At 47.0% G+C, this 27138-nt stretch overlaps 1 protein-coding gene across 1 annotated transcript in view; it reads left to right on the top strand.

The window, feature by feature from the left end:
* Positions 1-27138, top strand: part of KLHL29 (kelch like family member 29) — a 309933-nt gene that overhangs the window by 59856 nt on the left and 222939 nt on the right. Inside the window, exon 2 of the mRNA XM_029231912.1 lies at positions 25060-25167. The gene's annotated coding sequence lies outside the window, so the exon portion shown is untranslated. The remainder of the gene's footprint in view (positions 1-25059; positions 25168-27138) is intronic.

Raw genomic sequence — 27138 nt, 5'->3', positions numbered from 1 at the left:
GAGATACTTACTGACTTCCTTCTGGAGTATTCATCTTTCCATCTCCAGGTGGGTAGAATTTTATGAGACCAAGTGAACTCTGTTGAGGAGACTCTGAGAAGACAGATTCCCCCACCCCAGAATGCTAAGGCAGCATTTCTGTGTCACCACCCCATTTACACTGGGGCTGTGGTTTCTTTGTGAGTTTTTATGTCTTTTCCATGTCTCCCCTGAGAGCCTGTAAACTTCTAAAGAACAAGAACTGTGTTGTCTCCTTTTATAGGAGTCTGTGTTTCATAAAATAAGTAAAAGTAAAACTTTTTAAATGTTTCTTATCTATGCGCACAACGTTCTCTTATTGACGTGACCATCCGGTATCTCTGGAAATTGTCTTGCAAACACTTGCCCACCCCCACGGCTTAGTCCTCATGTCTATCCAGCGGTGTCTTTTGCCCCCAGAACCACCTGTGCTGTATAAGATGACAGGAAAATGCGGCAGTGGCCAGCGTAGGGCTGAGAGGCAGGATTTCTCTGAAGCTTGAGGATTTTGTTTGCTTATACGGCATCTCCCATATTGAGACTTTTCAGAAATACTATTGAAAATAAAAGTTTCCTCCCTGCCATGTGGGAACTCTGGGAAAAGAACCCACCCTCTATTCTAGGCCTTTGCTTTATTTCATTCACTCAGAGGATGAAGGAGAAAGCATTTGGTGTCGTAACCAAGGCATCATCATGGCCTGAGATGGGGCTGTAATAAATAATATAGTGGCTAGCGTTTAGTGAGTGCCTACTGTGTGCCAGGCCCTGCTCTAAACATCGTAGCATGATTTCATCTCACCTTAACAAAACTCTGAAGAAGAGATACTCATTTGCCAATAAGGAAATGGGGGCACAGAAAAGAAACACAACCTCAAATGTCCCACAGCTAGTAGCACTGGAACCAGGACTCCTGCCATACTGGCCACATCTGAAAACACAGAATAACAACATTATTTTCAAAGTTCAGTCTTTCTTCTTTCTCTTTTGAACCATCCTTCATGGTGGGCAAAGCATGTGGCCCCATTTTCCCACCAGGGTCTCATAAGCATCCTTTTGAGGTCAGGAGCATGTCACAGGGGCCCAAGTCTCCAGGGGGTATAGGTCCAGGCCTTGGGTGCACTCACTCCTAATCTCTCGCATTGGTTGCTTCTTTCTTAACATTCAAAAATAAAGGAAGGATCTTATTAAATCTGCACAACAGTCCCACGGAGTTCAAGCATTAGCATCCCCACAGAGGTCAAGAGATGCTCTAGGGCTTCCCTCGTGGCGCAGTGGTTGAGAATCTGCCTGCTAACGCAGGGGACACGGGTTCGAGCCCTGGTCTGGGAGGATCCCACATGCCGTGGAGCAACTAGGCCCGTGAGCCACAACTACTGAGCCTGCGCGTCTGGAGCCTGTGCTCCGCAACAAGAGAGGCCGCGATAGTGAGAGGCCCCCGCTTGCCACAACTAGAGAAAGCCCTCGCACAGAAACGAAGACCCAACACAGCAAAAATAAATAAATAAATTAATAAACTACTACCCCAACATCGTCTTTAAAAAAAAAAAAAAAAAAAGAGATGCTCTAGATTAACTCGGGCTGGGAAGTAGCGTTCCCACCTTAGAGCATTGCAGGGCACGTTTGTGGGCCAATTGTTTTCCACACTTGGTCTAGGGCAGGACGTCTGTGAGTGTAAATAGGGGGAATATGTGGCTTTATTTTCCCAGTGAAAGCTGGCACTCCCTCGATTCACAAATGTAGGCGACAAGCCACAGTAGTATGTGGATTTGTCACCCGTAGGAATCACAGATATTAATATATTCCTCCTTATTGCACAGGCCTCAAAATATCATTTACATTCGTCACTACTTTGAAATTACGGTAGTTTTAAAGATGATGCTAGACTTCGTTATTTAATGCTTTAATAAAGAAGGGCATTTACTACATGAACATTTTGTTTTTTAATATTCTGATAACTATACTTAAACGTAACTGGTTTCTTTTATCATCCTATGTGCTTTATTTTATGTATTCAAAAGCATTATTCTGAAAAGGGGTCCACAGGCTTTCACCAGGCTGCCAAAGGTGTCCACACACACACACACACACACATATCCTCACTGAGAGTGGTGGGGGCATTTTCCCTAGAACCAGAGCCCCTGCCACGTCCTGGCAGCCCAGTTCTGTGAGCATCTCGAGGAATGGAAACCACTCCTGACTCATGGCAAAGACACTGCTTCGTTTAAGCCAGAGAAACATGATTTATTACCAGCATGTTTTCAGTTCCAGGCGATGCCTTGAAAAGGTCAGCTTATATGAATGTTTAGAAAAAGAAGATCATAAAATAAGAGGGACTTGGTATTTGGGTTTTGGTGTTTTTTTTTTTGACGAAGAAAATTCAGTCTCGCTCTTACAATGGGCAAACTCCTGTACTCTTTACTTGACCTGCATTTACTCTTTAAGAAGGAAGATGTCTTAGAACGGCATTTGGGGAGAAGATGTATGTCACGGGGATTTTACAGCACTTGAAACCAGGGCAGTGAGCCCTAAACATGGGACCAAAGGCCCACTTGCCATGTACTGGCCAATGGAGATGGCAAATTAGGAGAACATGTCTGCTTTGAAGGGCCTGTTCAGTGCCTAATTGTTTTGTATTTGTTTCAGCTGATGCCTACTCTTTTCATTAGGGGCTTTTAACCTGTGAGTAATCTTTTGAAAATACAAATTTGATGGAGCCAGTTCTTTTAAAACCTCTGTTGGCTCCCCCTTGCCGGAGGAGAAAGTACAAAATCCTTAACCTTACGGCCAGGCCCTTTATGCTCTGACTGCGGTCTCATGTATCAGACTCTCCCTCCTCCCCTCCCCTCCCCTCCCATTCACACAGTGGTGGAGACTCACTGGATTATAGTGTACAGTGAGCTTTGTAAAAGAGTAACCTAGTGTGTTTATTCTTTATTTCATATAGTAATTGTTTTAAAAATAACTTTATTTTTGTGCTTAGTGGGATGGATTTTATTTAAACCCCCAGATTTTCAGTTGGTCTGTAAAATGTACACTCTTGATGTTTTGTGTAACTTTGATAAACATTCTTTACAAAATCCTGGGCTTATTTTTGAAAAGATGCAGATTATACATTTTAAAGCAGTTATTTATTCCACTTTTTCTGTTCCCTTTTCGAATCATATCAGACAACTGAATAATCATTTACTTATTTCATTTGCACAGTCTCTTATGATTGTCAGAATGCTCAGCTCATAGTGTCTCTGATTTTTGCTGTCCCTCTATTCTTGCATTTTTCTACAATCCTCCCTCTTGCCCAGATCTCTTCCACAATGAGTGTGCTTTTTCAATTCCATACGACCACTGTTTCTTGGTGCCTGCCTCCCACCATACTCTATGCCAAGTGCCAGGTGTAGGGGGTGGAAGAAACAGCCAGGCTGCCTTTCTCTCGGTATCACATTCCACAGAGCCTGGCACTTATAAAGAACTAAGGGTTTTATGCTGAGTTTGACAACTTATAGAAGCAGAAAGTGGGGGCCCACTTATATTTTTTCTCAAGTCCACACCCCATGTGCAATCAGTTTGTAGTCTCTGGAGATAAACTTACTGTGAATTTATTAAGACCTCCCTTTGATGCCTCCAGAACAGACGCTTCTCGTGTCTGTTGCTTTGGGTAAAGTTGTTGCCTTTAGTCCCTTAAATAATCAGCAACAACGTTTTGTTTCACCCCTAAAGTTAGACCACTTCTACGAAGTCTGGCCTTTCATGACCGATTTACAACAGTCTGTAAAGGAGTTAACTAAATATGTATTTTATAAGTGCCGTGTAATTCAGAGTTACAGTTCAGGTCGAAAACAAGGCTTGTCAACTTAACCTATTTTACCTTAAAAGTGTTTGTAGCTTTGTTTAGTTTGATTAGTTGTTGGTTGGTCTGCTGTTACTATCATCATTGCCATCATCACTGATTTGCCCATCTGTTTTCAGGGAAGGTTTTTGTTAAAACCAAATAAATAAATAGAAATCCAGTGATGTAAGACAGTTTTGGTTATGAATTGTATTCATCTTTCTGCTCAAGAACTTCCTCTGAGGGCAGACAAGTTTGCCATTGGGTGCGTCATTGGGTGAAGCGTCCGTGGAGGGATGGTCTCCTGCTTCCCTTAATTCTACCATGACATGGTCAAGCATGCTCTTCGGCTCATTTGTTAGCCCCTGTTATACAATGAATTATGTCTCCCCAAAATTGATATGTCAAAGCCCTAACCCCCAGGACCTCCAAATGTGACTGTATTTGAAGATAGGACCTTTAAAGATGCAATTAAAGTTAAGGGAGTCAGGGCTTCCCTGGTGACGCCTTGGTTGAGAGTCCGCCTGCCGATGCAGGGGACACGGGTTCGTGTCCCGGTCCGGGAGGATCCCACGTGCCGTGGAGCGGCTGGGCCCGTGAGCCATGGCCGCTGCGCCTGCGCGTCCGGAGCCTGTGCTCCGCAACGGGAGAGGCCACAACAGTGAGAGGCCCGCGTACCACACAAAAAAAAAAGTTAAGGGAGTCATATGGACGGACCCTAATCCAATCTGACTGGTGTCCTTAGAAAAAGAGGAACTTTAGACTCATAGAGACACACCAGGGATGTGTGCACACACAGAGGAAAGACTGTGTGAGGACACAGCGAGAAGGCTGCCATCTGCAAGCCAGGACGATAGGCCTCAGGAAAACCCAGAGCTGCTGCACCTTGACCTTGGACTTCCAGCCTCCAGAACTGTGAAAAAACTAATTTCTGCTGTTTAAGCCACCCCATCTGTGGTATTTTGTCATGGCAGCCATAGCTGACAGAGACAGCCACCAAGCCTATTTCAAAGGATTCCACTTCTGAGCAGATTCCAGTGTGATGACAAGAGCCAGCATCCCCTCCATTTCTGTAAGTGGAGAAGCCAAGGCAGAGGAGACCCCAGGCTCCTGACGCAGTGGGGCAGGGGCTGAGGGGGAGCCGCCTCTGCGGGACCCCCAGCAGGGTCCCCCTGGTGGCCCAGTGCTCCTAGGGCTATGCCAGGGACCCGGGAAGATGCAGTGGGAAGATGCAGGCAGGAGGGCATTCTAGAATCCTTGGAGCAGTGACTGGGGCTTTGTGCAGGAGTGTTCCTTCTCTTTTCCACGGATCCTAACAAAACGTCTGAGCACTAAATCTGAAACTCTTTCTCTAGTAAAGCCACGTGGTGCCTGCGTCTAGCACCCACGAGGGAAGAGCCGGAAACATTCTCCCACGCCAGCCCTGCGGGCTTCTGGCTACTTGTGCTCGGATGTAATGTTCACATTGCGTTTTCTGTTCCTGCCACATTTAACACTTCAGCCTGGATGCAGCTTTATCACTGCTTTAGGAATTTTCTACAACTTATTTATGAGTATTAAAATTCTGGAGTCTTCCCCCACCAGGATGGCAGCTCCAGAAGAAGCCTGCATGGTAGTCCAGGAACCTCCAGGGCTGGCCGCTGGATGTACCCAGGCTGGTTTGAAATGTGCTAACAGGGCCCAGCTTAGCCAGCACTGGACTCAGGGAGGCGGGAGGCAAGGTCACTGCGGGTCACACTCGCCACGGAAGAAGCAGGCCTGGGCGGAAGGGAGCTGAGTGGTAGCCATCAGCATCTCAGGTGTGGGGGGCAGTGCAGCTGGGATCCAGCGTGTTCCGAGGCCTGTTGGCCTTTCCCAGGTGATTGCTGAGACCCACCTGTGTGTTTTGCGCTTCCTGACCCAGGGGTTGGAGCTGGCAGGGGTGGTGACAGAGGCAGGAGGAGGGTAAAGCAGGCCCTGCTCTGCCATAGTGCAGGGTAGAGAGAAAGGGATGCAGCGACCATTATAGGAGGATGTTTGACAAAAGGCTGAACTCAGAATGAGCTCTGAACAAGGAATGGCGAGGTCTTTGGGGGCTGAGGTAGTGAAGGCGATCTTTTACTCTGGGTGGTGGTTGCATTGAGCTGCAGGCTTCCGCAGGTTTGGCAAACAGGAGGGAGGGACAGCCAGGGGTTACTAGTTCTGTCCTTGGGTCTGTCCCTTTAGGGGTTTTGCTGTGTCCTGGGCTCCTTTCCCACCCAGGACCCCCGCTGTGTGGTTTGGACTTCTTTGGACCCATGGAGTCCCCCCAGTGTCCCTGAAGTAGGGTGGCTCGGAAATTGCCTCTTCTTCCTTTAGGGCTGTCACAGGATTTTAACAGGATCCAGTGGGCATGGGGTAGCCAGTAAGAGTTCCCCTGTCTCTGAAGCACCGGAAACAAGGGCCCCATAGTCAGATGAATGGCCCCTTCCTTCCCTGTGGTGACCAGTCGGCTGGGAATCCAAAGAAAATTCAAGGATCCCCACCCCTGGGGAAAAGAGCGGGGGTCAGCTCATTAATAATTGCCCTCATTATTCTAATGCAGGCCTGCAGTGGCCAGCATTGCCCTAGAGAAGGCTTATTTCAGTCACTCAGCAGATAACAAGGCATCTGTTAGAAACTTATTTATTCCTTGCCTGTTTACTCTTCATCTGGTGAATTTGTATCGAATGTCTGCTTTCTGCTAGGCCCTAGTGCTCCAGCCTAGAGCAGGGGATGGCAGACTTTTTCTGTAGAGTAAATATTTTAGGCTTTGAGGGCCATGTTGTCTCTGTTGCAGCTACCCAACTCTTGTAAGGCCAAAGCAACCATAAGCAATACATAAGCCCATGGGTGTAGCTTTGTTCCAGTACAACTTTATTGACAGGCATTGGGCTAGATTGGCCCAGAGGCCACAGATAGCTGCCCCCCGCCCCCGGACTGGAAACACAGAGTTAAACAAAAGTAGACATGGTCTCTGTCTGTATGGAGCTTACACTCTAGGCAAGGAAGACAGGAATTAATCATATAATCGCAAACATAAATTATAATTAGAACACGGGTGCTTGAAGGAGAGAGAAGCTCTCATAGCTCTAGAAATGGGGGTGTGATATAGTCTCAGGTCAAGTCAGGCTTCCCTCAAGAGTTGATGCCTGAGTTGGGCTCTGAATCAGCATTAACCAGGTGAAGAGAGAGAGGAAACAGTGCATGGAAGGGCCCTGTGACAGGAGTATGGAACATTCTGGAAACTGAAAAAAGGCCAGTGTGGAGGAGTGTAGAAGAGGACAGAGAGGAGGAGTAAGACGAGGCAGGATGGGAAGTAGTAATCAGTCCATGCACAGCCTTGGGGGGCGGCTTAAAGCAGGGGAGTAACAGGATCAGATTTGCATTTTGAGAAAAACCTCTTTGGCTGCAACATGAGAACAGATCAGAGAAAAGCAAGTGAAGATTCAGGGGAACTGAGTGAAAGGACCGTTGCGAGAGAGAGAAGTGGCAATGGGGGTAAAGAGAAGTAGATGAAGATAAAGATTTCAGAAGGGGTGTTGATGGTGTGGGGATGGAGGGAGAGGCTCCTAGGTGTCAGGTTTGTACAGTCGGATGGTTAGCGGTGCTGTCTGTCTACTGAGACCAGAGCACTGGGAAAGTCCCTCATGCTTTGTTTTGTTTGGGTCAGAGGAAGGGGCCTGGCAGGTTGAGTTGCCATTGAGACATCAAATTAGAGATGTCGGATAAGCAGGTGAGATGTACAGATCTGGAGCTCAGAAGAAAGGTAGGGGCTGGAAATCATATGTTTTATGGAATCGTCAGCATATGGAGGGTAATCGACGCCCTGAGCATGGGTTAGACAAGCTGGGGCAAGAGAAGAGAGTAAAGCAAAGGGAAGAGAGATTAGAGAAAATCCTCAAGGAACTCTGATATTTAATAGCCAGAGAGAGAGGAGTGTTCCTGCAAAATAGACTGAAATAGCAACCAAGGGAGTAGGGAAAAAAGTATGAGATTGTGGGCTTCCCTGGTGCCGCAGTGGTTGAGAGTCCGCCTGTCGCTGCAGGGGACACGGGTTCGTGTCCCGGTCCGGGAGGATCCCACATGCCGCGGAGCGGCTGGGCCCGTGAGCCATGGCCGCTGAGCCTGCGCATCCGGAGCCTGTGCTCCTCAACGGGAGAGGCCACAACAGTGAGAGGCCCGCGTACCACAAAAAAAAAAAAAAAAAAAAAGTACGAGATTGGGAAGGAAGTGTTTAAGCAAGGCTCGTGTTCAGGTTGTACACACAGCACAATGGGACTGACTGATGACGCCCAGTGACCATTCTGACTGATCAGTGCATCCCCTGTGATTGGTTGGTGCCCATGCCATGCCAGTTGTTTATATCATGATTATCATCCCTGCTTTCAAGGAACAATCATCAGTGTGGGATGGCAAACAGGATGAAGAATGGAAACCTTCCATTGGATTTACCCACAAGTATATCGTTGGTGACCTTAGCAAGAGAACTTGAGGTGGAGTGACGGGCTGAGGAGTGAGCTGAGAAAGGAATGGGAGGTGAGTTAGTAGACAGGAGACCCAGGCAACCATTGAAGAAGTTTTGCTGGGATGCAGAGGAGCTGAGTAGGACAGGTAGAGGGGAAGCCGGAAGGGGATGGGAGTGGGGGGAACTGAAATTTTTCTATAAGATGTTAAATGATGAGAATGACTTATTTGTTCAACATGCCTTCTGTGTATATAGTCACTTACCAAACTTGTATCTATCTCATTCATTTATTCATTATTTGATCCAACATGTTTATCTCATCCTTGGCAGAGATATTTACTATGTTACGAGCACTGAATTCATTTTACTTCCTTCTTTCCTTTTCAACGGGCATTTATTGAGCACTTACTGTTTGTCAAGTACTGGACTAGGTCCCACTGATAGAGAAATGAATAAGTTATAGCCTATGTGTTCAAGGGACTTATAGTTTAGTGCAGTGCTTATCAACCAGGGGTAATTTTATCCCCTTCCCTTTCCTGGGGGACACCAGGCAATGTCTGGAGATATATTTTGTTGTCATAACTTGGAGGCAGGGGGTGTGAGGGGGAAACTAGGGATGCTACTGGCATCTAGTGGGTGGAGGCCAGGGATGCTGCTAAACGCCCTGCAGAGCACAGGGCAGCCCCCCAACAAAGAGTATTGGTCCAAAACGTGAAAAGTGCCTCAGTAAATGGTAACTGCAGGAGTTCTGAGGTTGACCACTTAGGCACCACTGTGGAGCTGGCCAGGCAGGAGATGAGGGACAGAAATGAGGGGGCAAGATGCCCGCTCAGAAGCTTCCAGTAGTGCAGGGTGGGGGCCCCATGGCCAGTAAGGCTGAAGTCGCTAGAGTAGGGCTGAGGCCACTGATACCAAGTATTTTGGATTTTGTCTATTCAGTGGGAAACCACTAAAGGGTTTCCAGTGAGAGGAAACCAGATCTGTGTCTTAGGAAGATCATTTTGGTGGCAGACAAGAGCAAACAATAACCATTAACATTTATTAAGAACCTACTCTGTATCAGTAGGTTTCCGAGTACTTTCTTGAATTACCTCATTTAATCTCCTGGCAGCCCTATGCGGAAGTGCTCTTCTTCCCATTATACAGCTTAGGAGACTGAGGCAGAGGGGTCAAGAAGCTTGTGAATGGGGGAGCCAGCCCTTGACTGACACTGGGCTCATGCACAAGCGTGAGATAGCCTGTGGTTCTTCCGGTCTCCCAAGTTGGGTCTGGGCTCTGGAACCAGACTGCAGAGTCCACAGGGTGTCAATTCATAATTCATATGTTCCAGCTCTCCCTGCAGCTGCTCCAAAAATTCCATGCCTGCAGCTTTGAAAAGTGTGGCCTTAAGGTAGCCAGTTTAATTCTTCCTGATTAGGAGTTCTCATGTAGCTCTTAATTTTTCAGAGACTTTGTAGCTGAAATGCCCCCATGGAAAGAGAAACACATGCTTCTGGGAAATCAAATCCACTCTTTGCTGCTTGAGACCATTAAGTGGACCCCAGTAACCTCATGGAACTCCCCTATCAGGACACCCCACCTCACTCTCAAATGCACCTTTTTGCCTCTATTTTTGCTGGGTGTGGGGGGCAGGTGGATTTGCATGACTAATAAAATTTAAAGTAGGTCTCAGGGCCCAAAGCTACATCATTAGCCAGCACAGATCCTGCTTTCCTGGGTTTTAATTACAGTGGCTCCTCCTCCAATTAGGAGGGATGGTTGAGTGTGACAGTCCCTGGCCCATGACTGACAGACAGAAAGAGCTGGAGGCTGGGCTTGCAGGTGGAAGGGACTGCACCCCAGATAGAGGGGAGGAGAGGATTTTGCTGCTCAGGGAGGTCAAGGGTGTGGACAGAGGTGGGACCAGAGGACTCCCGCCTGGCACTTTTTAGCAGGGCTCCTCCCATTTAGAAAGAAGACTGGAGATGCGTTTTCATATTTACATATGCTTTTAAATAAATGTGACTTCATTTTTTTAAAGCAGTGGCAACATTCTGGCGAGGCAGAGGAAATGCAAACTGGTCTGGGATCCAGAAGAGAAGGCAGGTGTCAGTGCAGCAAATAACCTGCTACCAGGGGATTCTTTGAGGTTGGCTTATGACCAGTGAGTTCACAGCCCCAAAGTATCCCCACCTGATAGATGCAGAGCCTAGGCCCAGCTGCTGTCACATGGGGTGTCCGTGCAAGAAGCCATGTTCTCCTCTTGCACTGATGGTGGGAATGTAAATTTGTGCAGTCACTATGGGAAACAGTATGGAGGTTCCTTAGAAACTAAAAATAGAGCTACCATATGATCCAGCAATCCCACTCCTGGACACGTATCTGGAAAAGACAAAAACTCTAATTCGAAAAGATACATGCACCCCAATGTTCATAGCAGCACTATTTACAATAGCCAAGACATGGAAGCAACCTAAGTGTCCATTGACAGATGAATGGATAAAGAAGATGTGGCATATATATATATATATATATATATATATATATATATATAATGGAATACTACTCAGCCATTAAAAAGAATGAAATATTGCCATTTGCAGCAACATGGATGGACCTAGAGATTTTCATACCTAAGGTATCATACTGAGTAAAGTAAGTCAGACAAAGACAAATGTTATGTAGTGTCACTTATATGTGGAATCTAAAAATTACTACAAATAAAAAAATGCTATTTACAAAACAGAAACAGACTCATAGACATAGAAAACAAACTGTTACTGTACCAAAGGGGAGGGGGAAGAGGCATAAATTAGGAGTATGGAATTAACAGATATACACTATTATATATAAAACAGATAAGCAACAAAGATTTCCTATAGAGCACAGGGAAGTATATTCAATATCTTGTAATAACCTATAATTAAAAATCTGAAATATATATATATATATAACTGAATCAGTTTGCTGTACACCTGAAACTAACACAATATTGTAAATCAACTACAGTGCAATTTTTTAAAAGTCATGTTCTTATTTTCAGGTTTTCTTCTCGTTTTACTTCTTCCTTTAAGGATTCTGTGATAGGTCAGAAAATTCTCCGGGCTTCAGTTTTCCCATCTGCCCAATGAAGGGGCTGTTGCACTAAAGACCTTCTCATGTCCCTAAGTGGGTTTGATTTGTAGACTAAATTTAGCCTTTGCCAGGACGGCAACTGTACACCTACAGTGCTAAGAAAACTAACTTTACACCCAAATATAAGGCAGTTGCCCACGTTCCCAAATAAAAGGGCTCCAAGAAATTTTTTAGCCACTATGTGAATACATGAATATTTTTGGAATACAGTATAAATGAAACAACAAACTGTTACTTAAAATATGTAATTAATTACTTTAGTTACACATCTTTAAAATTACAAAATATCTAAACCGTCAATTTTTAAATAGTGCTTTCTCCCACTTATATTTCGTGAGTCTCTATCCAAACCTGTCAGGTGCAGTTTCAACTCCAGAGTGTGTTTTGTTCCCAGGGTATTTTTTTATCCCTAGAGCAGCTTTCTGAGTCCTCTGACAGTTTTCCAGAGCTGTGAGCCTCACTTCCATCCACGTTTTCAAGAGACGGCAGAGACAGCACTTTTTGAATCCATGGATTATGTCTTCCTTTAAAATTGTATCCCAAGCCACAGGTCCCAATTCCCATAAATTGAGGCAGTTATGTTTTGTTTTTTCACTTGCTTTATAGGTGGCTATTCATGATCTCTTGCAGCAATTAACCATTGTTGGGTTTCTTTTTAAAGCGACTTTTAAAAGTCTTGTTTACAATGACATCCAAACACTGAAATAATGAAGTCATAATCCCAAGAGTAATTACTGCATCTGTGTTAACTAAATCAGGTGGGAGAGTGCACTATAAGATGAGACTTTTTATTGATGTAGAATCCATCAAATTGGATATTGGATATATTGAATTTAAGGCAACACCCTTTTTATTGTAGTGTAGTTGATTTACAATGTTGTATTAATTTCTGCTGTACAGCAAAGTGACTGTACATATATATACATCCTTTTTTATATTCTTTTCCATTATGGAACACCCTTTTTTCTGAGGGATAACAGGAGATGCAGGGGAAAGATGGTCATATATTTGGGCCTAGTCAAAAAGTTATAATTTATCAAATTCTCCTTTAACACCCATCAGCTTATGACATTGCACATAGGAGCATCTCTTTGCTGGCTGTTCAGTAGTTGATGTCTGTCAACGTAGGCAGACATGTCTGATGGATCCGGATCACAGAAAATGGTGCTGGGTCTGCTGCCCCACCAAGAACTCTGGCCGCCATCTTTCCCCACTTCCCAAACACCAGTACATAACTGCAAGCCCCTCCTGGCCACCTTTCTGCCGACCTGTCGCTGGGCTTTTGTGTAGTTTAATGAGCATAGAGTCGTTTGGAAATATGTGCTGTGCTCCACAAAAGGAAATAGTAATGTAATCAGAAATCATTATATTCTAGCACTTCAGCACTATTGCTACTATTAATGTCCATTATCACTGTATTACCTGAAATGTGTTTAACAGTCACAGGCACTAATCAAGGTGCCTGTCCTGGAGAATGTGTATTCTATCTGGATCATACTATGTATTGTGCTGTGACTGTTCCACATTTTTTTCAGATAATTGGAACCTGCTACTTCATACTCTGAAAAATAATGTAGTGGGTGAAGCCCTGAGAGGTTCAAAGCCTATGCTTACGTCAGGGAAAGAATGCAATTTCCATGCAGAATGATTATAATATTATTCAGTGATTACATGGGGGTGGGGGTGGGTCTGTTTTTGTTAGAGTTTTGAAAGTGGAAAATTGAATTCCATCCAAGTAATCAGAGGTTATGAGTTTCCAGCACAGCATGTTTGCACATGTTGGAGGCTCATTTTCCCAGAGTCCTCCCCAGCCCGGTAACCCCTGAGCCTTTGCTGGCCTCTAGGGACAGACCTGAAGTGCCTACGAGTTAATTCACTGACAGGAGCTCTCAGCCGATGAGAAATGGGAATTGGCGGCAGGTACTCCAGCTTCCTCACGTCTCAGGTGGGACAACACTGAGATATGTCCCTCTCTGTCCCCCAGAGGTCCCCAGGGACATTGGCCCAGGTGCCCACAGTGGAGACCTGCATATTTAGGGCAATCTCTGTCGGCTTCCTTCACTTACCGGTCTCGCCTCCCCACTCACCGGTCTCGCCTCCCCACTCACCTGCCTGAGCTTTCTGGCATCACTCTCCAGATAAACCACTCGCCTCAATCCTTGTCTGGGTGGGTTCTGCTTCCCAACAGAGGTACACCTGGCGCCCCAGCTCTCCCTTCCGACCTGGAGAGCACCCCGAGGCCTCTTTGGATCCCTCTGTCCTTTAACCTGGCAGCACACAGAAGTCTTAGAGTTTTAAGGCATCATTGTCCTGACAAATGAAAACTCTGAACTTTTTTTTTGGTCAGGAAGGTGATGGGTATAATTTATTTCTCCCTCTTCTCTTGATTATTTTTACCCCATTCAAGTGAGACAAGATGATTTAATCCGGGTTGTATTTTAAATGCCCATAATTGATGTCCTCAGAGCATGAATCTATGTGCTCTTAGAAATTTATGTATAATCTTAATAGATTTGTCAATGGCAACCCTTCCTCATCTAAACAGGCTGCTTGCAGACAGGTCACTTAATTTGCTCCCCAGTGTTCTTTTTCATACGTGGCTGCTCCATGGCTGACAGCAGATGATCCCATTATGAACACATTTGACACAGCACGGGCTGTGGGGATGAGCACCCTCAAGGTCCTCTGCTGTGGCAAGCAGTGTGTGTCTCCCTCTCACTCAGAAGGGGAGGGTCCCAGCGACCAAGGCACCTGAACAGGTGCTGAGGCTGCAGTCCCCGGTAGTGCGCAGCAGCCGATGGGTGCTCCAGCTTACCTGCGCTGTCAGAGGTTGTTGATGCCACGCCCATTCCCCAGCCTGGGGGTCGCCTGCTGACAGTTCTTGCTTCCTGCCTTTCTCTGTGTGGGAGCGCCCAGCCCATTCATGGGGCAGGCTGGAAGTGCTGGGGGGATTGATACCCCAAAGCACTTGGCAGCCAGTGAGAGGTGGGAGGTCATGAATAAATACCCCAGCTTCCTTCCTCATCTCTTGGTGGGACAACTTTAAGATAGGCTCTACCCAGCCTCTCAGAGCATCCCCAGTAGGAATAAGCCCCCAGTTGCCCAAGCGGGAACCCACTGGTTAATGCTTTCTCGACTGACTTTTCCCTGTCTCCTTTCTCACATCTCTGCTTCCTCATGTGCTTCCTTGGGTCTACTCTTAAAAAAAGAAAAAAAAAAACCCACTTACATCCAAATCAGTGTTTCAGGGGCCACTTTGGAGGGGAACTCACACTAAGACACCTGTCCTTCTGAATGTCTTCAGGTTGATCTTTCAGATGTGCTCATCCTCCAGGACCTAAATTAGGGCCTGGCATGGAGCTTCCTGCACCCAGGAGCTCTGCTTCCTCTGACCACTTTCAGCTCCACCAGCATAGTTAACTCAGCCCTCACTGTCTACAGCCTTGGGACCTCCCCTGTTTCTGCACGTGGGTGTGTGATGGAGTCGATACCAACTTTGCCAGCTCCTAGCTGACCTGCACGTCTGTCTGAGAGATGATGGTGCTCCAGCCACAACCTCGGTTTGGAGTGAAGAGCAGAGATGCCCAGCAGGGTGGAGGATGGGGTAGCCAGACAACACTGTGGGGGAAAAACCCCTCCTTCCAAAGATTGATGCGGGTGCTATTGGATTATTTGCGCCATTTCTGTCTGCTGGGGTAATTGCAAGGCGAGTACCTTGTGTTCCAAGGGAAAAATGTTCTCTGGATGTGGTAATCTTTGCCATGCCTGCTTGTGACAGAGAGAACCACATCAAGTTCTAAATTTTCTCAATGGAGTGAGATGTGTATCATGTGTAATAAAACATAAACAAGCCGTTAAGAAACATCTATGTGTTTCTTTTTGTCAACCTTTAGATGCGTTAAAGCCAACCACAATTTTATATGAATTCTAGATGATATGTAGTATTTTTATTTGCTACTTCATTGCTAAATGTTTCATATAAAACTGAAGAGGAAAAAAAAAAAAACACAGTCCCACATATAAAAGAAGCAGCAGATGGCTAAATGTGACCGTGGGAGAGAAGCAGTGAATGAGTGGGTTCAGAACAGAGGCTCCCTCGCTGGGTATGGGCCCGAGGTGGAGCAGAGGGAAGTTCATGTATGAGGGTACCTGTGTTCATTAGCCATTTGCTTCCACTGTGTTCTAAGTAGCCCATTAGTATTCAGGAGAATCTACAGGTATCTTTGTTATGGCTTTTTTTTCATCTTTTAAATGTGCATATAAATGAGTGTGTATTATTTATAGATGTCTTTGGATTTAGAAACATCGAGCTTGAAAAGTAATGCAGCAGGGGATATTTGATTTACTGCTCACTGGAAAGGAGAGCGAAGAGAGGGGGACTTTCTGCAGGAAGGAAAACTGGGTTGGGGTAAGTTGCTTAACCTTTCTAGGGGACTTTCCTGGAATCTTCAGTTACAGTTAAACTGTAGAGAGATGAGTGGGTGGGAAAGGGCAGCGGCCAGAGAGTTTGGAAGCCGGCTTTGTGGTCCCAGCTCTCCTGCTAATCAGCTGTGTGACCTTGAGCTTGTCACTCACTGGTCTTGCCTTTGGTTTCTTGCCCGTATCTGGACATCAAGCCATGCCAGGCTGTGGCCCAGTGATTTGGTGCATTCGTATTGACTGCTGTGGGCTCTGACCGGACTCCTTGGGTGCTGGGTTAGTTTGCAGAATTGCCGTGAGGTTGGTGAGCCGTGGTTGCATGTTTTTTCAGATGGAACGTGAAGCTCTGGTGTGATCAAGCCACTTGCCTGCATACTTTGGTAGAGACCAGGAAAACAGAATTAGCTTCTCATTCTATTTTCAGTTCCTAGGCTGTTTCTATATTGGCCAAGAAAAGCAGAGAACTTACAGAAATTCCTGGTAATGACTGCTTTCTGCCTGGGTATGGAGAAACTTGCCTGTCTATGGTTTATTTTTAAATGGATAACTCATCATATCTGGGTAATAAGTACTGTAATCTCCAAAGACTTTTCTTTCACATTTTTTTTTCTCTCTGAGAAACAGCCTCAGATCTATTCAAATAAAATAGTTTTCTACTGGGCGAGGAAGTAATGCCTCTCAGACCCACTTGGGGCTGGGAAGGGGTTTTCAGCTGCTGGCCCTATGGCTTGGATTCGGAGGAGAGGGGTAGAAGCCATGAAAGCATCTGCCCTCAGGCCTGGAGTTTTGTAGTTGCTGGGGAGGAGGAGAGGAGGGGCTAAAAGGCTGAAAGTTAAAGGCTGAAAGTGTCCTCTTGAGGGAAATTCAGGGAGATTAGCTGCAGAGGGCAGGAAGTGATAACTGACCAGTGTCAGATAGACCCAGGACAACTACACACACGGTCAGCCCATTGGTCAACTAGCCCCCAAGGAAGATCCCTCCCCATTCCTTTGTCCTCTGCGTGCTCACTTCTGTGGAGAGGTGGTGGGAAAGAAGGCCCCCACCTTCCCCGTGGCGCTGTAGGTACTGCAGGGATACCTATTCTGTGCTTCAGTTGGCAGGCTATAATAATAACGTCACAGCCACCAGTTAATATGTGCCATGGGCCATGCCAAGTGCCTTTCTTACACCCAAACATTTAACTCTCAGAACAAACATGGATGTTCAGAAATAGCATCCCCATTGTACAGAGGAGGAGACTGAGGCAGGGGTGGGAGTGGCATGGAGGGTCTGCCATTAACCTTAGAGATTTAGACCCAGGTCTCTAAGATTGTCCATCTTCCATGCTCTTGACCACCCAGGTGTGTCAGGGACTAAGATGAAAATCCAAGGTGAAGCTCTGGTTGTGCCATGGAGCGAGGCTGCGAGGTTCAGACTTGGGAGAAGGGGTTCCCAAACCTCTCTGCAACTCCCTGGGGAGACCACAAACCCACCGAGTCTAAAAGCCCACCTTGTTTTACTCTGTGAAGCCGCATTTTCCCCATCACTTCTCTCTAAAGCTGTCAAGAGGCCAAGGACCAAAGGGGCATGAGATGCCGAGCAACCCTGAGCCCTGGCAGCTGAGGTATCAGCCGGACCTGGCTCGGTCCAGACCCTGACAGTGAGCAGACGCTGGATCCATGAACTTGTTTGGTAGTTGTGTCTCCTGTCCCCACGGCTGTCTCCCACCCCCTGACATGTACAGCTGTGGGCCCCATAGAGGACCGATGTGGTAGCTAAGTGAGTGCCTGGGACACAGGTCAAAGGCTCCCCTTAAGAGTCGAGGCAGGGCTTCCCTGGTGGCGCAGTGGTTGAGAGTCCGCCTGCCGATGCAGGGGACACGGGTTCGTGCCCTGGTCCAGGAAGATCCCACATGCCGCGGAGCGGCTAGGCCCGTGAGCCATGGCCGCTGAGCCTGCACGTCCGGAGCCTGTGCTCTGCAACAGGAGAGGCCAAAACAGTGAGAGGCCCGTGTACTGCAAAAATTAAAATTAAATAAATAAATAAATAAATAAAAAGAATCGAGGCAAACAGCCCCAGGGTATGTCACCAGGAAAGGGACAGCCTCTGAGAAGAAATTGGAACAGGGAAAGTGGGAGGGAAGAGGGAAGTCCTAGTCTCTCTGGGCTCTATGTGTGGGTCCAGACTTGAGGTGGGCTTTTGCCTGGCTGGGAATTCCAGTGTGCTCAATGCTAAGATGGGGGCTGCCCCATGGAGCCAGGATGGAACCTCCTGGAGACCAGCGGGGGCGCCAGCTTATCAGGCCACGTTCTACTTCCTCTTTCTACTCCTCTCACCCCTCCTGGCGTATTGTTCTGTTTTACTCCCCAAGACTCTAGATAAGTCTTATCCAAATGTTACAGCCTGGCCCCAGGAGTGCAGGGAGAACCAAGGGAAGAGACTTGTTCACATCTGAGTCAGAGTTTTAAGTGGGCAGAATGGTCTTGCGGGTGGAGACTCCACAGATGCCCCACCCACATGGCCACCTGGACAGCACTGAAGAGGAAGGTACTGTGGTTCTCGGCACCAGGAAGGAGAGCGACACCCATACCCACCGCAATCCACCTCCGCACATGCCCAGCTGGCCTTCCTGTCGGTGAATTAGGGATGCCGGCCCCTGTCCTGCCTCTCCTGGGGTCCACGTGGCCGTCTAATGAGGGAAAGAAGATGCAGAAACACTCCAAAGAGCCCATGGCACCAGGCAAATGTGAAGCATCATCATTAAAAGCTTAAATTTACGGGTCTGAAGGAGAAGCAACATCTGGGAAGGAATTATTACAATTTAAAGGGAGGATGCAGGCTTTTTTATAAGAGTGAAATCTGGAAGCAATGTCTGATTTTTTTTTTTTTAACTGGTTTGTATTCCAATCATGCGGCTGTGGTGTGAATGTCCAAATGTTCGAAGCAAAATTGTAGAAAGTGAGTTGAGTCTTGGAGGCAGTTTCCTTCCTTCAGCAGAGCCTTACTGAGCATCTACTATGTGCCAGGTGCTGCATGCCCTGCCCACATCTTCCTGCCGCCATGGGCGAGTGGGTGTAACAGATTTGCTGGAGCCTCTGCCCTTCTCTCCAGCCTGCAGCCCTCAGGAAATGCAAGGTCTTCCCAGTCCTGGATCCAGTGACAGGAAAGCCTCTATAAATTTGTGGGGGGCTCTGAGTGGTGGGGCTGAGTTGGTGGATTCCTAGTTAATTGAAGTGGGTCTGCCTTGCAACAAGAAAAGAGTTTGTGTCGGGGGAGCTGATTTGCAACCTTTTTTTTCTGAAACATTTCAGCCTAGGTTTCTGGCAGAGCCCTGTCGTGACAAAACTTAGGATCCAGTCAGGCCACGGGCACCCCGTCGCCCTTATCTCCCCATTCTCCTCGCCCAAGCCAGCCGAGCAGAACCAGGAGATAGGCCATTGCGAAGCCTCCTTTGGTGACACTGTGTTCTTATCTTGATATTCTCCAGGGATTCGCCCAGGAGTGTCTGTACTCCGGAGAGTGCAGAAAAACTTCTGGAGAGGAGTTTTCAGGAGGAGAAGGGGTGAAGGCAGGGGGAGGAGGTCCGGGAAGCAATAGCAGGTGTGTGTCTGATCACATAAGTGGAGGAGAGCTGGAGCTGTCCGGGGCAGGAGGCTGGGCATGGCAGGACACTGGGAAGAGTCCAGACTGGCCTGGGTTCTTGCGGCCCCTGCCATGGAGGGACTCTGGCCAGGGAGTGACTTGACCCATTCTGGGGTTGAGCACCACCCCTTAGCAGTAGCAGGGCTGTGAGCCAGGTGAGAGTTGGGGAGGCCTCGCCCCAGGCAGCCATAGCAGAGATTGGAGAGAACTGTTCTGAGCAGTGCCGTGGGAGGCGGCAGTGCAGGGCCCCGCGATGTGGGTCCGGCAGTAGCAGCTGTGGAGGAAGGTCAGTCCCGAACGCACGCAGTCTCAGGCAGGTGGGAGTGACATGGATTGGTGGAGCAGGGAAGCTGCCAGAAAACCTCAGTGCCGTGGTTTTGACCCACCAAAGCTCCACCCTACCCATCAGAATCCTACTCCTTAGAATTGAATTTCTCTCACGGGAAAGAATTTCACGTAATTTTTCTCTTGGGGTGGGGGGTGATGATGAAAACAGTGTTGGGAAACATCGAGTTAACAGTAACGAAGAACCTGGGTGAGCTGCGGTCCTGCCGACAGAGGTCTGCGGTAGGGGCTGGGCCCGTCTGGGCTTCTCTGCTGTGAGAGGCTCTGCTCAGGGTCAGGGGGTCACTTGGGAACCTGACCACCTCCGGGGCATCTGCGAGCTGCCGAGAAGTGGGCAGTGGTGGTGGGGAGGACAGCCAATCGGGACTGGAATGCGGACGTCCGCCGACACCTGTGTTTTTATTCAGCCCAGGGTGGTGACTGCAGAGAAAACACAGAACAGTGCTAAACTCCTCACTGATTGGGATCCCGGGAACGAGGGGGCCGAAATCCAGAACAGAGACGTGGGATGGAGGCACAAATCCAGAGCTCCACTTCCAGCTCCCTCCCACTTTCACTTGCTATGTGACTTTAGGTAAATCTTATTGTCCATGAGCCTCAGTTTCCTTGTCTATAAAATGGGAATACTAATTGTAAAGTATTCACAAGCTTGTTAGAAAAGGTAAATGAGAAACTGTGAACGGCTAGGCTTTGTCAACATCAGACGTTATGAAAATATTATTATTATTCCCTCGATCAGGAGCCATGGCCTCTGAAGATCCTATCTTTCTTTGAAGAACACGTGCCCGTAGAAAAGCTTGCCGGGTGGTGCATCCCTATCGTGGAGAATATGTAATGGATCTCATCAGTGGCCAATTCTGGCTCCTTAATGGAAAGAAGAAGCCTGAGCATTGTGCTGGGTGGGCTCTCGTAACTGGCTTGTGCTCCATCTTTGCATCTTAATTCTCCCCTTTTAAAAGCAGTGCCTTCCGGGCCCCTTGGTCCATGAACTATCGAGAACCTGATGGATAAACACTCAGAGAGAGTGTTTATTTTGGGGTTGGCAACATGCCTACAAGCTTTGGTGAACCCATGGTTGATGTTATTAATCGATGGCCTGGTTTTCTCTCTTCTTAAAAGAAAGAGAATGTGAATGAGAGTTCCCCTTGCAGGATACGTTCAGAGCAGACATCCAAGCCTGTGCCAGGGGTGCCAGAGGGTCCTGTACCTGGGCTGGCAGGAGGGTGGGTGTGGGAGTGGGTTTTCTCACTATAGTTTACAGCCTCCAGTTCCTTTGCTTTTTTTCTTCCTTCCAAGGAAGGAAGAATCCTTGTTTCCTAGTTGGCTGAGGGGTAGTGAGCTACCCGGGCGCTGGAATCATAATTGGGTAGCATGGTCAAGACCCAGGCAGGGCTGCTCTCTGATCCTGCATCAAACGGGAGACTCCCTAATTGGTTTTTCCTCTCTTACGGCAGTTTCTCTCCAAAAAATTGATACCTTTTATAGGGAAGTAAAAAAAATCCTGGGGCCCTTGTTTATTATTCACTTCGCTATCAATTTGGTTCATGTCAGGAACCATCTTTATTTGTAGATCTAGAGTTAGAATGGGTCTCAAAAATTTCTTTGAGTTTAATTCTGAGGATCTCCCAGCATTTAGGCAGTTATGTAACCCAGACAGCCTATTCACGGGTCCTGCTTTCATATGGGCCTTTATGCTGTCAAATTCAATTAGCATCTCTTAAGGGCCTTGAGAAGGTGAAGGACTTAAGACCAATTTCACAGGCATTGACTTATTACCTACCGTATTTTTTAAACTAAAGTAAAAAAAGTCCCTCAGCCTTTGGCTTTTTAAATTTTATTTTCCTTAAGCCTGGAAGCTGCCCTTTCATGATGAGATTAGTGCAAGAGAAAGGGTCAGTTTGACCAGAGATGTCAAAGGTCAGCTCCAGAGGTAGTACCTTCATCTCCCCTGGGGTTGGAAAACCACACCTACCTCCCTGTGATTTCCAGGGTTCTTTCCTGAGATTCATTTTCCCAGGCCATGATCTCTGGAACCTTAAGGTTTTACAGTGTTATCATGGGAATGAAATTATTACTAGAAATCAGTTTCTAGTCATTTATTTTAAAATCACTTTAAATACCATGCATCTCATTAGAGTAGAATGTGTTTCGGTTGATGGATGTAGCTTATACAGGCCTCCCAAGAAGAAAAGGTACGGAATGAAGGGTCTGTGTACACCCCCATGTGATGGGTGTTATGGGCCAGAGATTCAAATATTAAGATAATGTCTGTTCTCAGGATGCTCAGGATTTGAATACAAGGAGTAGAGGTTGGGTGGGAGAAAACAGAGCAAGAGGAGGAAAGAGATGAAATTACTGAGGCATCAACTAATAGCAAATAGTAGCTGAGAACAGCTGGAAACCCCTCGAGGGAGGAGCATCTGGTTGAGGTGGGCAGAGATGTCGTGAAGGAGGTGTGACTTGCCCTGGGACTATGAGTGGATGATGGCAGTAGTGAGATGCCGATGCTGATGCTTTTGCTGAGGACGATAATTATGTACCAGTTTCTCTGATGCATTAATAACGGGAAACAAGAGTTCATAGAAATTAAATAATTTAGCCGGTGTCACAAAACTAAGGGCCATGTTAGAATTCTAATTCGGATGTCTGATTCCAAAGTCCTGCTTCTAACCGTCTCTGAGAATGTATTCATTAGGGTCTTGACAGGAAACAGACACATTCAAATGTGTAATTTGAAGAGAGTTAAATGAAAGGACTATTCACAAAGGTGGCGGAGAGAGAACTGTATGGAACCCATCACCAACCAGAGCCGCGACCTTCAGTAGAGAGTCACAGCCATCCCATGAAGACAAGCAAGGAGGCAGGAAATTGGGAATAAACACCCAGCCCCACCCCAATCCCTGGTCTCCTGCTGGTGTCTGCATTGGCTGAACGTAACTGGAAGTTGCAGGGTCTCAGAGCTGGAGTGACACCCTCTCTGCCAACCGGGTGAGCCTCCCAGGACACAGAACCGGATGGAAAGCCGACCTGGAGGAGCGAACAGAAGATACCCAGCACAGCCTGTGATGTCTCACACGTCAGCTCACGTTAGGATCTTTTCATAAGCACATTAGGGAACAGTCCCAGAGAACTCAACTTTGCATGTGGTTTATTTTTGTTCGGAACTTTGTTTCGGTTATCTCCTCTAGAAGTGGCCTGTGGAGACCACAAAGGAGGAAGGACGAGGCCATTGTCATCAGAACAGTTTAGACAGCACTGGTGGCTCACCCCCCTGCACTACCCACCCCCCTCCTGTCTGGACTGTGCTGTATTTGTCTGGCACAACCCAGAGAGTCGAGCCATCTGGGTTGCAGAAAAGGGAAGTGGATTAACCTGACATTGGCAACCAAGAGGTTTGTCTCAAGAGAGGGAGAGCTCTTTCTAAGGCTTGCTGGCCAGGGTCTTGGGCTCTCAATTAGTTAGTAGCCTTTACAGTGGCCTGCAAGGCCCTACACTAACTGAATTCTCACCTCTCCTGCTTATTGTCCTATAGTCTCCCACGTCCAGCCACAACTGCGGATCCAGGAACACAACAGTCACGCTCCCCCCGGGGCGTTTGCACTGGCTCTTCCCTCTGCCCTGAATGCTCTCCCCGGACACCTGCACAGCCTAGGCCCGTATCATCTTCCAGCGTGCTCGAATGCCATCCTCTCGTGAGGCTTATTACCCCGACCACCCTCTCTAAACTGCACCACAATCTCCCACAGTCATCTTCTGCTCTACTTCTTCTCTGATAAATAGTTGTGACAACCTTCTAATATATTGTACAATTTGTACTTATTTCTTAAGGTTATTGTTTGTTCTGTGTTTCCATCCGCTAGAAGATGAGCTCTATGAGGGCAGGAATTTTTCTTCCTGTTTTGTTCACTTGTATTCCCAGAGCCTAGACACTGCCTGACACATAAGGGGGATGCCCTTAATATGTATTGAAAGAATGAATGGGTAATTAAATGAATGAGATCCTCAAGAATCTAAAAACGGCCTGACCACTGTCCCCTAGACCTCTCTCTTCACCGACACATAACTGCCAAGGCTCTTTCCCAGAAATACATAGATCGTTTATTATCACCAGTACTGTCAATATTTTGTGGCCAAAGAGATCGATTTAACTGTCTGCTTCACATAAGCTTGGTAGAGGAAATGTACTCACGACTTTGGTTCTGTATCAAAATTAAATGGTGACCTTGGCTTACTTTGCTTCCCCACTGAGGTTATTTCTTAATCGTAAAGGGAACACGCTATCCTTGGGAAAAATAGTATTTTTGCCACCTTCAGCTTTAAAATGGCTATTTGATATGGCCCGTGTGTGTCTGTCAGCAGCATCTGAAAAAGCTTGAGTTGAGAGGCTCCGAGAAAGACCCGTTGCATCGTCGGAGAGAAGCTCGTCATAAGGTGGAATTAGTTTACAATAACTTATTTACCTGTCCACATCCTTCATATCACATTAAAGCTTTCTCCCTGCTATCCGGGACTCTGGAGTGCTAAGAGGAAAAGGGAAAATCAGTTGGTAATGATATATTCAGTTTAGAAAAAGGTATCGATTCCCAGGTAACGACAGTCATGCGTTTTTTGCAGTGGAGGATGCCATTTCCTGTCGTGAAGATGGCTTTCACATATATTATATTTGAACGAGGGAACTAGGGATAGCCCTGCCTCCCCATATTCGATAGCCTCTCTCTACGAGGTAGTAAATCCATATATTTTTTAAAAACCCTTCTCTCCAGGGAACCCATCCTTTGCCTTCTCAAGGTCTCCTTGTCCATTGTCTAAAAGTAATGATGTGTTTTTGTAGTTCTAGAGTTTGTGTCCTGTGCTCTTTTCAGCATTAAAGAAGACTTACATTTCTTATTTTTCCCCATCTCTGGAATTTCTTGGTTTGGATTAGATGGAAGGGAATGCCATTATTCTCTCTCTTATTGAGTGTTAATGGGTCTACCATGGGGATTAGGGCTTTCTGTGTTTGGGGGATGGAGGGGTGAGATCTAGTGTCTGCCCCTTGGGGCTCTCTGCTGCCCACTCGGATCCCCTTATCTTGGTGTGCCGGGGCAGAGTTTGGGCATGGCCTGTGTCAGATCATCCACACCGGGAAATCCAAGATAGGGACAAGCTTCCACTTAAGTTGGGGACCATCTAAGATGCTGGAATTCCAAAGAGATCTTTTTGCAAAAGATGATACCTTTCCCCACCCCACCCCCACTCTTCTGTCTCTTTTTAGACGGCCTGGCCTCCTGGTGATGCTCACGCTGTGCTAAGTGTTGGTGGCCATCGAGGCTTTTGCATCCTGGGGACGAATCCTGAGCTTGCCAGAGACGGACGGTGCAAGGTAGGTCAGCTCACCTGGAAATCAGGAAGTCATCTTCTCTACCACTGATTTCCCCGGGGAAGTAAGGTAAATGTAGCTGGTCCTCTCACCCTTTTGGTCAGTGAGATTTTTACCGTAGACATGGGATTAACTGGTAACCAGAGCCAAGCTAAGCCACCTGGGCCCCACCCTTCTGGAATCAACACACGAGCAAGGCTGTCACTCTTATTTACTCACCTGGGGCTCTGGTCCTCCAGGAGGTTGGATCTGGGGGTGGCCAGCAGCTAGGTGACTACTTAGCTCCTTAAAAACTGCAGTTCTTCTTTTGTAATTTAACTTTTCTTGTTATTAAAATAGTATTATTAAATATCCTGAGAATATTATTGATGTTATTAATGTTAAAACAAATAATAATATATTATTTGTTCAGTGTAAAAATATTTTAAAAGATAGCACCTAAAATTATATAAATTACTTATAATTATAATCCCGAGAAATAAGCATTTTAGTGTCCTTTTCCAGGCTATTTTCCTAAGCGTATACATAAAGTGTACACGCACACATGCACAACACAGGTGAGGTCACACTGTAGGTACTAGTTGGTAATCCATTATTTTGACTTCACAATATGTTGCAGGTACCTTTTTATGTCAGTAAATACAATTCTATAGCATTTTTAAAGGCTTCATATTGTACGGTTATAATAAGCCACACAGTTTACTTAACCAGTGCCTTAATAATGGAGATCTAGTGTATTTTTAGTATTTCACTCTTACGAACAATACTATAACAAACATGTTTGCATATATGTCTTTGCATAGTCATTTGATTATTTCCTTGGATTAAATCTATAGAGGTCAGCCTTAAAATTTTGATTCAGGAATCTCCAAGCTAGATCCGGAAGACCAGGCAGCCAGGAGAGGTGGGGGGAACATGGCCTAACCTTGTGACGGCAGAGTCTGATGAAATAATCAGCGAGCTGGGCCTGGAACGAAGGTGGGCGTCGGGGGTGTAGGCGCCGGGATTCAGGACACTGGAAGCTGAGCTGACCTAGGCTGGCATGTCTTGATGGCACTCGAGCCTTTAGAAGTCCATGGGCTGAAGCCACCTCTGCATCACTCCTAGGGCTGGTGCTGGGCGAGCTCAGATGCTGCGTTCTCAGCAGGCCCATGCCCTGGTGCCCTCTGACCAGGAGCCTCAGGGGCTCTGCCTGGGGCCAGCCTGTAGCCAGGACTCCAGCTTCCTTCCACAGCAGGGGTCTCAGCAGCTGACCAACAAGGTTCCTGCCATGCCCTGATTGTCTGCTGGTCAGAGAGCTTTCTCTTTGGACTCGGAGACAGTGGAGTTGGGGATGCACTGCACTCCCAGAGCCCTCGCACAATGAGAAGGGATCCTGAGTTGCAGGCAGACTGGGTTGTCAGCAGGAAGCAAGAGGAGGCTCCAGGCTGGGCCTGAATCAGCTACCGAAATAGAAGAAACATCCACGTGCATCCAGCCTGCTGCCACCCAGCAGTCCAGCAGGGGTGGCCAGTGGGGACAGATGGGCGCCTGACCTTGAGAGTTGTTAGGCTGTTGGCACACTCCTAAGGACATCACTGACTGGGTGGCCAGCTGGCCAGCTGCTCATCCTGGACACTAGGGAATGCTTTGCTTCTGTGACTGTCGGGCCAGAGGAGGGGAGTTGGAAAACTAGACAGTTAAGCTTGGATTTGGTGACCGTGGCATTCTCAGCTCTTGGAGGGGGCAAAGGTGGAGTTAAGTGTCTGAGAAAAGATTCAGGAGATGCTCTTCACAGAAGTCAGCTTTCCAAGAATACGCCTTCAAGTTTTAGAGTGTGAGTGTGTGTGTGGATGAGGTGAAGGGGGTAGAGAGACCCAGGGCAACGGGTTTAATGGCCTTTATTTTGGGGTCTTCTATTCCCTGCCTCTGATGCAGGGTGAGACATGGCTCTTGTTCATCCCAACCTTTGAGAAGCATGTATTTTAGGATCGG

Source organism: Monodon monoceros, unplaced genomic scaffold (assembly GCF_005190385.1).
Source record: "Monodon monoceros isolate NGI ecotype Baffin Bay Population unplaced genomic scaffold, NGI_Narwhal_1 Super_Scaffold_19, whole genome shotgun sequence".
Lineage (NCBI taxonomy): Eukaryota > Metazoa > Chordata > Mammalia > Artiodactyla > Monodontidae > Monodon > Monodon monoceros.
The sequence above is the reverse complement of the archived record's forward strand: the minus strand, read 5'-3'. Positions and strand labels throughout refer to the sequence as shown.